This window comes from Galeopterus variegatus, unplaced genomic scaffold, assembly GCF_000696425.1.
Source record: "Galeopterus variegatus unplaced genomic scaffold, G_variegatus-3.0.2 Scaffold1562, whole genome shotgun sequence".
Classification (NCBI taxonomy): Eukaryota; Metazoa; Chordata; class Mammalia; order Dermoptera; family Cynocephalidae; genus Galeopterus; species Galeopterus variegatus.
This window is the reverse complement of record NW_007727673.1, coordinates 267,811-275,791: the sequence shown is the minus strand read 5'-3', so window position 1 is coordinate 275,791 and position 7,981 is coordinate 267,811. Positions and strand designations below refer to the sequence as shown.

The 7,981-nt window shown below is 42.4% G+C and overlaps 1 pseudogene; it reads right to left on the bottom strand.

Moving 5' to 3' along the window:
• Window positions 1–7,981, bottom strand: part of LOC103594466 — a 55,634-nt pseudogene that overhangs the window by 18,905 nt on the left and 28,748 nt on the right.

Sequence of the window (7,981 nt, the reverse complement as noted above, 5' to 3'; positions counted from 1 at the left end):
AAAAAAAAAAAAAAAAAAAGAACGTGAATCTCTGTTCTATAGCATCATTAACTCACAGTAACCCAAAATGAATTAGGGGACACATATGAGAAAAAAACGTATGTTGGATTAGATTTTTTTTTAAAAAAAGAAGGGGTTGGCTGGTTAGCTCAGTTGGTTAGAATGCACTGTTATAACACCAAAGTCGAGGTTTTGGGTTCCTGTACCGGCCAGCTGCTAAAAAAAAAAAAAAAGGAAAATTTAAAAAGAGAGAAATGACATGTATGGGATTGCATTTTCAGGGGGAGGTAATATTAATAATAACCAAAATTAAGTGAGTTACTCCTATGCAACAGGCACTGTGCTAAGCTCCTTTACTTGGATTTACATTGATTATCTGACTATCAACCATAGGATTGGTTCAGGAATGGATATGTAACCCTAGCTGGAGAGGATCAGAATTAATCCCTTGGCTCTGAATAGACATTTTGGAAAAGAGAAATTTTCTTTACATGGGCTAATGAGAGAAAGGCCTGTAACCAAGGGGCTGCTACTGTGTGTACAGGAAAAGCCTACTTGAATAAATTCAACACAGAGAAAAACAAACCTGAGAGACAGAGAGAAACCGAGTCCTGATGATACCACTTGATAGCTGGATCCATAGATTTCTCTTTTCTTTTTGCTTTAAAACTTAGGCCAGTTTGGATTGAACTTCATCACTTGCACATGAAAGAGACCTAATACATCAGTCAGAGTTGGGAGGACACTTAGAAATCATTTAGCCTAATCCCTTTGTTTGATAGATGGGGAAACTGAAGTATAAGGAGGAGAACTATCTTGCCTAGAACACAGGAGGATGAATGGCCATGTTGGACAAGAATCCAGGTCTCTTGCTTGATCTAGTCCACCTCTTTCCATGGTGCAGTTTCCTGGCCTCTCTCCTCCATGCTAAAGACTTGATGCTCACTCATGGCCCCCTCTGATAAGGAGAAGCTAAGCCAGCCCTACCCTGCACGTCACTCTAGAGCCAGTGACCATAAGAACTTTTGGTTCTGAGGCTTGAATTCACTCACCAGCAGTTGGGAAGGTTGAGGGTAATTTTCACCTGGGTAGTGGCCCCAAACCTGAGGTAGCCTAAGGCCCTGAGGCTTGTGTACAGAGCGATGATCATGAACATCCCCTCATACAGGTCGAGTGGGAACTGGGCACGGTCCTGCATCTTGTTTTCCAGAGGCAAAACCTGTGAACGGAGGGGCCACAAACAATTACACAGCGGTTCCTATGTATGTAATGACCTCATTTACTCAGTTTGTTATTCTACATTCATACATCTCAGCCATCAAAAAGTTTGAGAGAAAAAAACAAAAACACAAAACTCCAAGATATGGTGCTAGCTTCAAATACAATAGGTGTAAGGAAGTACTAAATTATAACATCAGTTATTAAAAAGACCTTAGGGGTCTTCTAGCCCAAACATCCATACTTGAGTATCCCCTTTCATGTTCAGGAGAGGCTCTACCTCTGAGCAGCTTTGTGGCGCAGGGATGAAGAAGATCATCATTACTATTGTTACAGAAAGTCTCAATTAGGGCCGGCCCGGTGGCGCACTGCTACAGTGTGCCGCTTGGGAGCGCGGTGGCGCTCCNAACAAACCTGAGAGACAGAGAGAAACCGAGTCCTGATGATACCACTTGATAGCTGGATCCAGCCATGCCCAAAGCTAGATACATACATAGATTTCTCTTTCTTTTTGCTTTAAAACTTAGGCCAGTTTGGATTGAACTTCATCACTTGCACATGAAAGAGACTTAATACATCAGTCAGAGTTGGGAGGACACTTAGAAATCATTTAGCCTAATCCCTTTGTTTGATAGATGGGGAAACTGAGGTATAAGGAGGAGAACTATCTTGCCTAGAACACAGGAGGATGAATGGCCATGCTGGACAAGAATCCAGGTCTCTTGCTTGATCTAGTCCACCTCTTTCCATGGTGCAGTTTCCTGGCCCCTCTCCTCCATGCTAAAGACTTGATGCTCACTCATGGCCCCCTCTGATAAGGAGAAGCTAAGCCAGCCATACCCTGCACGTCACCCTAGAGCCAGTAACCATAAGAACTTTTGGTTCTGAGGCCTCACCAGCAGTTGGGGAAGTTGAGGGTAATTTTCACCTGGGTAGTGGCCCCAAACCTGAGGTAGCCTAAGGCCCTGAGGCTTGTGTACAGAGCGATGATCATGAACATCCCCTCATACAGGTCGAGTGGGAACTGGGCACGGTCCTGCATCTTGTTTTCCAGAGGCAAAACCTGTGAACGGAGGGACCACAAACAATTACGCAGTGGTTCCTATTTATGTAATGACCTTATTTACCCACTTTTTGTTATTCTACATTCATACATGTCAGCCATTAAAAAGTTGGAGAGAAAAAAACCAAAACACAAAACTCCAAGATATGGTGCTAGCTTCAAATACGATGGATGTAAGGAAGTACTAAATTTTAACATCAGTTATTAAAAAGACCTTAGGGGTCTTCTAGCCCAAACATCCATACTTGAGTATCCCCTTTCATGTTCAGGAGAGGCTCTACCTCTGAGCAGCTTTGTGGCCCAGGGATGAAGAAGATCATCATTACTATTGTTACAGAAAGTCTCAATTAGAATGCACAAGCTCGTGTCTTTGCAGGAGTTGTGCTTCCATGTTCCTACCAGCAGGGGGAGCACCATCCCAATTTCAGTTGGACGGTGACCCTCCAGTAGTCAACACAGGTGTGTGGGCTGCAGTATGATTTTGGATTCCTTTGGCTTGGGAGGTGGAGAGGGGAGTATCTTCTATACCAGACTATATGACAGCTCCCGAGCAAAGGATGGAAAAGGAGTAGAGATTGGACTGGACTGAAGAAGCCTCAGTTTCCTTAGTGGTGGTGTGAATTATTGTCTAGAAAATCTCTACATGGTCATCCTTTATTCTGGCCCCAGCTGTCTATGATCTGTGATTCTGTGTCCCAGAGCGATGATGTGGGAGCATCAGCTCTGTCAAAGAAGAGCTAAAAGAGAAACCGTTTAAAAAGAGCAAAAGGAGAAGATCAGAAGAAGAATCTGAGAGGGGAAACGCATTGGCCTGGGAGCTAGAAGGTGAGGGTTGAAGCCCTGGCTTTAGAATTTAACATCCTTGTGCTCTTAGACAAGCCACATCACTTCTAGCCCTTGGTTTCATTATCTGTGCATGGATGTGAGCACCACTTCAAGCTGGGAATAAAATTCTGATCTGTCTCTTTATTTAGCTTTTTATTTTGAAATATTTCAGACATACAGAAGAGTTGCAAGAACAGTACAAATAATTCCCACACACCCTTCACCAGTTCCCCAAAGGTTAGCACATTTGCTTTACCATATTCTTTTCTTCTCTGTGGGTATTTTTAGTGTACATATATATATATGCCCATACATATGTGTGTGTGTATTTTTTTCTGAGCTATGTTAGAATAACTCTGATTTGTTTGAAAGATTATGTTCTTTTTGAGATTTTATTCAAAGTGTTCAAAGGATAAGAAATATTTGAAAACCATTGCTGAACTCTTTTTTCTTTCTTCTTCTTTTTTTTTTTTAATTTTAGCAGCTGCCTGGTACAGGGATTGAACCCTGGAACTAAGATTAACTCCCTTTTAGTGTTGACTTTTTAAGTAATTAAGCTCAAGTACCCAAATGTGCTGATTAAAGGTCATACCAAATTAAATAGTAGGTTTTAATATGAAGACCATAGCACTTTAAGTCGGTTGACTTGTTGGCAGGGATTGTCATACAGAGGTTTTCAGTTCTCCCATTTTACAGATGGATAGTATGAGCCCACTGAAAAGAAAAGATTTGCCCAACATCCCACAGCTTCCTATCAGATATTTTTCTCTAGCACATTAACATTCTTCTACATACCCCTGATGAGGACTGGTGAAGCAAAATAATAACAACAATGACTTATTTTGTGCCTGGCAATGTGCTGATCATCTTACCTACCTAATCTCATTGAATCTTTACAACATCCTTGCTTTGTAAGTATTATAATCTCCATTTTACAGATGAGAAAAACTGAGGCTCAGTTTCTGAGGCTCAGAGAGGTTTTTAAATAGCTTGTGCAAGATCACACAGTTTAAAAGAATGAAAAACCAGTATTCAAACCCATGTCTGTTGGGCTCCAAAGCCAGTGCTCGTCACCTAGCAGTGTCCTTGCTCTGTGTTGGGCGTGGGGGGCACTCACATCATCTTGACCCTTACCACTCCAATACTTTCGAAGGCAAAGATGGCTGTCCCAAAGAACAGGGGGTTGGTCTTCCAGTTTTGCCACCAGAGGCAGGCTGCTGGGGTCTGGAATTTCCTGATAGAAAAATGCTAATGGTTAGTATAAAGCTGAACTTGAGAAAACACAGCAGAAGTAAAGCAAATGGGGAAACAGCTAGCCAGCAGAACTCCACAAGGTGCTCAGCCTTCTGCTGACCTTCACCCTTTGGTGGGATGGATTTTGTTTTTTTAAAAGTACAGAGGCAGCAGGAAATACACAGACTCAGGGAGGAACTCGGAGTAAAGGGGGCTGAGTTCTAGGGCTGAAATCACCAGGCCAATATCTAGACCTCAGTTTCTCCAAGTGTAAAGTATGGTGGGGAATTGGGAGTGGGGGTGAAAGTTGACCTTCTGCCCTCTGCCACNCATCCCAATTTCAGTTGGACGGTGACCCTCCAGTAGTCAACACAGGTGTGTGGGCTGCAGTTTAATTTTGGATTCCTTTGGCTTGGGAGGTGGAGAGGGGCGTATCTTCTATACCAGACTATATGACAGCTCCCGAGCAAAGGATGGAAAAGGAGTAGAGATTGGACTGGACTGAAGAAGCCTCAGTTTCCTTAGTGGTGGTGTGAATTATTGTCTAGAATATCTCTACATGGTCATCCTTTATTCTGGCCCCAGCTGTCTATGATCTGTGATTCTGTGTTCCAGAGCGATGATGTGGGAGCATCAGCTCTGTCAAAGAAGAGCTAAAAGAGAAACCGTTTAAAAAGAGCAAAAGGAGATCAGAAGAAGAATCTGAGAGGGGAAACGCATTGGACTGGAAGCTAGAAGGTGAGGGTTGAAGCCCTGGCTTTAGAATTTGACAGCCTTGTGCTCTTAGACAAGCCGCATCACTTCTAGCCCTTGGTTTCATTATCTGTGCATGGATGTGAGCACCACTTCAAGCTGGGAATAGAATTCTGATCTGTCTCTTTATTTAGCTTTTTATTTTGAAATATTTCAGACTTACAGAAGAGTTACAAGAACAGTACAAAGAATTCCCACACACCCTTCACCAGTTCCCCAAAGGTTAGCACATTTGCTTTACCATATTCTTTTCTTCTCTGTGGGTATTTTTAGTGTACATATATATATATATGCCCATACATATGTGTATGTGTATTTTTTTCTGACTATGTGAGAATAACTCTGATTTGTTTGAAAGATTATGTTCTTTTTGAGATTTTATTCAAAGTGTTCAGAGGATAAGAAATATTTGAAAACCATTGCTAAACTCCTTTTTCTTTCTTCTTTTTTTTTATTTTTGGCAGCTGCCTGGTACGGGGATTGAATCCTGGAACTAAGATTAACTCCCTTTTAGTGCTGACTTTTTAAGTAATTAAGTTCAAGCACCCAAATGTGCTGATTAAAGGTCATACCAAATTAAATAGTAGGTTTTAATATGAAGACCATAGCGCTTTAAGTAGGTTGACTTGTTGGCAGGGATTGTCATATAGAGGTTTTCAGTTCTCCCATTTTACAGATGGATAGTATGAGGCCCGCTGAAAAGAAAAGATTTGCCCAACATCCCACAGCTTCCTATCAGATATTTTTCTCTAGCACATTACCATTCTTTTACATACCCCTGATGAGGACTGGTGAAGCAAAATAATAACAACAATGACTTATTTTGTGCCTGGCAATGTGCTGATCATCTTACCTACCTAATCTCATTGAATCTTTACAACATCCTTGCTTTGTAAGTATTATAATCTCCATTTTACAGATGAGAAAAACTGAGGCTCAGTTTCTGAGGCTCAGAAAACTGAGGCTCAGAGAGGTTTTTAAATAGCTTGTCCAAGATCACACAGTTTAAAAGAATGAAAAACCAGTATTCAAACCCATGTCTGTTGGGCTCCAAAGCCAGTGCTCGTCACCTAGCAGTGTCCTTGCTCTGTGTTGGGCGTGGGGGGCACTCACATCATCTTGACCCTTACCACTCCAATACTTTCGAAGGTAAAGATGGCTGTCCCAAAGAACAGGGGGTTGGTCTTCCAGTTTTGCCACCAGAGGCAGGCTGCTGGGGTCTGGAATTTCCTGATAGAAAAAGGCTAATGGTTACTATAAAGCTGAACTTGAGAAAACACAGCAGAGATAAAGCAAATGAGGAAACAGCCAGCCAGCAGAACTCACAAGGTGCTCAGCCTTCTGCTGACCTTCACCCTTTGGTGGATGGATTTTGTTTTTTTAAAAGTACAGAGGCAGCAGGAAATACACAGACTCAGGGAGGAACTCAGAGTAAAGGGGGCTGAGTTCTAGGGCTGAAATCACCAGGCCAAATATCTAGACCTCAGTTTCTCCATGTGTAAAGTATGGTGGGGAATTGGGAGTGGGGGTGAAAGTTGACCTTCTGCCCTCTGCCACTCTCTGAGCCAACACCTGAGTCAGTGAGAGGATTGAGGGCACTGGCAGGCTGGAGATGCTCAGGAAGGGAGAGGGAAGGACCTTAGAAATCTTCTGATCTGATGTCTTCATTTTATGCATGATGAGCCTGAAGCCCAGAGAGACTAATAGTGATCATAATAATAAGACTCCTCATCTAATAAAATAATATAAGCAGCTGATATTTTTTAGGTCCCTGTGATGGGTCAGGAACTGTGTTAAGTGCTTTAAATGCACTGTTACAGTTAATTCTCGCCACAACCCTACAAAATAGGGATTATCATCTTTATTTTAAGGATAAGGAAATTGAGGCCCAGGGTTGCTCTAGCTTTAGGTTCTCCTTACAGCATTAGTCCCATTTTCCAGGTGGGAAAACTGAGGCACAAAGAAGTGAGAAAATGTGCCAAAGTTTGAAATGGTGGAGGTATGACTAGAATTCAGGTAACTGTTTCTGTTCTAGACCAACACTGGTGCGATTGACATTCAGGGCCAGATAATTCTCTGTTGTGAGGGGCTGGCCTGTGCAATGCAGGATGTTTCACAGCATCCCTGGCTTCTATCCACTAGTTGCCAGTTGTGAACCCTTCCTACTTGTGACAACTGAAAATGTCATCAGAAATTGCCAAATGTCTACTGGGGGGGGGGGGGCAAAATCATCCCCAGTTGAGAACCATGCTCTAGAATCTGTACTTGTATCAACTAAACTCACTCTGCTGCTTAATAAGAACTACTTGGTTCTTACCAGTATTTTTACACCAAAACAGCCTAATAAGGGAGGATTTATTAGCCCTTTTTTGAAAGCATGACTTATGCAGGGTCACATAGCTAGTGNCGGGGGGGGGGGGGGCAAAATCATCCCCAGTTGAGAACCATGCTCTAGAATCTGTACTTGTATCAACTAAACTCACTCTGCTGCTTAATAAGAACTACTTGGTTCTTACCAGTATTTTTACACCAAAACAGCCTAATAAGGGAGGATTTATTAGCCCTTTTTTGAAAGCATGACTTATGCAGGGTCACATAGCTAGTGAGTTGCAAAGCTAGGACTCAGATCCACATTCAAGCCTTTCTTTTATTGATTCCCACCAAGGGTGGGTGTCTTGGGGAAGCTTTTGTGCCTTGTAAATGAGCAAAGCTGAAGGCTAGGGATGGACTCTACCCAATTTTTACTCCTGATTTCTTTTTAGTTTTTCTAGGCTTTGTCATGTATGCCTGCTTAGTAATCCTCCCCCACATTTCTGAAGTGACCTGATCCATCTGTATCAGGTATGTTTCTGCTGGGGTTTCTCCTAACTACAGTTGATGGGTTCAGGG